The sequence below is a fragment of the Macrobrachium nipponense genome, chromosome 19, assembly GCF_015104395.2.
Source record: "Macrobrachium nipponense isolate FS-2020 chromosome 19, ASM1510439v2, whole genome shotgun sequence".
In the NCBI taxonomy this organism is placed as follows: Eukaryota; Metazoa; Arthropoda; class Malacostraca; order Decapoda; family Palaemonidae; genus Macrobrachium; species Macrobrachium nipponense.
In genome coordinates, this window is record NC_061088.1 from 74,124,289 (window position 1) to 74,127,678 (window position 3,390).

Below are 3,390 nucleotides of genomic sequence, written 5' to 3' on the forward strand. Positions count from 1 at the left end.
CCTGTGCAAGAAACATCAGCTACCTTGCAGTAATAAGTGGTACGAACACCAACCTGAAGGAGTGATAGAAAACGATCAGGCAAAGATCCTCTGGGACTATGGTATCAGAACAGATAGGGTAATACGTGCAAATAGACCAGACGTGACGTTGATTGACAAAATCAAGAAGAAAGTATCACTCATTGATGTCGCAATACCATGGGACACCAGATTTGAGGAGAAAGAGAGGGAAAAAGTGGATAAGTATCAAGATCTGAAAATAGAATAATAATAAAGAAGGATATGGGATATGCCAGTAGAAATCGTAACCCCATAACCATAGGAGCACTAGGCACAATCCCAAGATCCCTGAAAAGGAATCTAGAAAAACTAGAGGCTGAAGTAGCTCCAGGACTCATGCAGAAGAGTGTGATCCTAGAAACGGCGCACATAGTAAGAAAAGTGATGGACTCCTAAGGAGGCATGATGCAACCCGGAACCCCACACTATAAATACCACCCAGTCGAATTGGAGGACTGTGATAGAGCAAAAAAAAAAATAATAATAATAATAATAATAATATGTTTTATTAGAAATAATGGCAGAATTCACAGAATTGATTTTATATGAAATTCTTTCAATTCTCCTTATGATTTGTCTTTCTGGAATTTTATATAAAATCAATTTGTGAATTCTGTCATTATTTTTCATAAAACATGTTTGAAAGAAGGTCTGTTTCCAGCATACACAATAATAATAATAATAATAATAATAATAATAATAATAATAATAATAATAATAATAATAAGTAATAATAATAATAATAATAATAATAATAATAATAATACTTTATTAAAAGTAATGGCTACTTCAGCAGCGTTACACTTGTAGAGATTCTTCTCTATTTTGCGAATAGCGGCTTTTTCAGTGCTACTTAAACAGGCTAGTAGAGCGCCTATAGAGGTCATGGTAAAATACAGGGTCAAAATAGGTGTATATATTTGAATTTTACAGATAAACTATGATACCATCGTCATCAAAGTCATTAACGATTTTTTTTCTCTCTCTCTCTCTTTCTTTCTAAAAGCGAGCTTTCGTCTGGAGCTGCCAGACATCCTCGGGCTGGGAAGCTGAGGGTGGACTGATCTTGGTGCGGTGTCCGTCCTCCTTATATCTGTGGAAAGAAAGAGAGAGAGAGAGAGAAAATCGTTAATGACTTTGATGACTATGGTATCATAGTTTATCTGTAAAATTCAAATATATACACCTATTTTGACCCTGTATTTTACCATGACCTCTATAGGCGCTCTACTAGCCTGTTTAAGTAGCACTGAAAAAGCCGCTATTCGCAAATAGAGAAGAATCTCTACAAGTGTAACGCTGCAGCGTTACACTTGTATTAAAAGCCATTACTTTTATTAAAAGCCATTACTTTATTAAAAGCCATTACTTTATTAAAAGCCATTACTTTATTAAAAGCCATTACTTTATTAAAAGCCATTACTTTATTAAAAGTAATGGCTTTTTAATAAAGCCATTACTTTTAATAAAGTATGCTTGAGAGAGGGTCTGCTTCCTAAGTACAATAATAATAATAATAATAATAATCATAATAATATGACCAACCAAAGTGTTAGCAATATGACTGACTGATAATGAGAACAAAGCACAAAGTTCACAGGCTGGTTTCCTAATGTCTGACACGCTAAGTGCTAAGCGGACATGAATCACCTCAGGCTCGAGTTCTTCTGTTCGAAGCGATGAGAACAGAAAAGATTAGAACTGAATAGAATGTAGAACTTAGGCCGAAAAGGCCAAGCGCTGGGACCTATGGAGTCTCATTCAGCGCTGAAAGGAAAACGGAGAGTAAGGGAGGTTTGAAAGGTGTAACGGGAGGAAAACCTCCAAGCGGTTGCAAAATGAAACAATAATTGAAGAGGGTTAAGGAAAGTCAGATGGAAGAAAGTGAATATGAACGGGGGCAAAGTAAAATGCGCTGCACAACACAAGTGGAGTTTTCCTTAATCTTACGTTCACAACAACAGACCCTCAGTGCACTGGATGTGAAGCAAGAATCGGAGGGAGTGGGCGGGGCTTATCCAACCCTGCAGTCCACTCAAAACATTAATGGCGCCTCTTTGCTTGTAATGGGAATTCGTATCCATAACCCGTTGTTTTGTAAATTATTCAGTTACCGCCGTGTTTTTTGCTTGTGTGAAGTTAGATTGACATTAATGACTCAATGAGCTAATCATTAATTAAAAGTGGGTTGAGTGTCATTTGACTATTTCCCAAAGCTGATAGCAAATTATTATTTGAAGACTATGTTTTAGAAATATAATAAAAAACCAGGCTTTCAGTTTAACCTTAACCTTATTCCCCTCCATTTTTTTTAAACTAGAAGTATAATAGACAATGATTACGTGTTAGCTCATACTGATTAAACCCTTAATATATTCAGCAACGTGCTAATACAGTATTAATGGAAGTGCTCTTTATTCATTTATCTATTTCATAATATTTTGAGATTAGAAAATGTTTTGAAATGTGAGAATGGCCAGTGGAGTTAAATACGAACGTTAAATTCAATATAGAGACTGATCACTGAATTACTTAATACCCATGTTAAGGCCATTAGGGTTTTTATTCTATTGACAAAATATTGCAAGCATATTGTATATATGTTGCCCTCGTTGTCAGGCATGCAATTTGTCAACCTATACGGCGAAGGCCGTGCAACATGAACGGCTATTATAACTATCTGCATAAATACAAAATATAATACAATAGAGAGCCAGATGACTGAGGTAACTATGGATAGTGGTGCTATATACTAGGTTTTATTCTGGTTTTAGTTTAGAGTTACTTTTTTGTGGATAACAATTATCTGTCAGTACATCCGTAGGACGCACAGGCCGGCATTGCAACCTAAGATATCAAAGTAAATGAGAAAATATTACACAAACTATCCATGATAACACTCATATAGAACTTTCCAATGTTTGTCGTTGTAGTGAGAAAAAAAAACTCAGTCGTTTACAATATGCACAATTTCTTAATATTATTTGGGGTGAAAATCAAAACATTAACTTCAATTAATTGGAAAATACTACTAAGAAAATAACGGCAACTTTCCATCGGTCATAAATAGTATTCCAGCGCACGAACTATCTTGTCATCCTATCATATTCAAGAATACAAAAATATAGTCATCGAATGAAGTAAAATAGACTTGAATCGTCGCACATTAAGAGAGATAAACGCAGTTACTTTTGTACTGAATCCCGTAAGAAAATTATTCCCTTTTTGGATAGATAGGCCGTCGACTCCGGCACCCTCGTCGCTGATTGGTCCGTCAGAAACTTAATTCAACCACTGCCGAATAAGAGGTTTTCATAGATATTTCCTCCA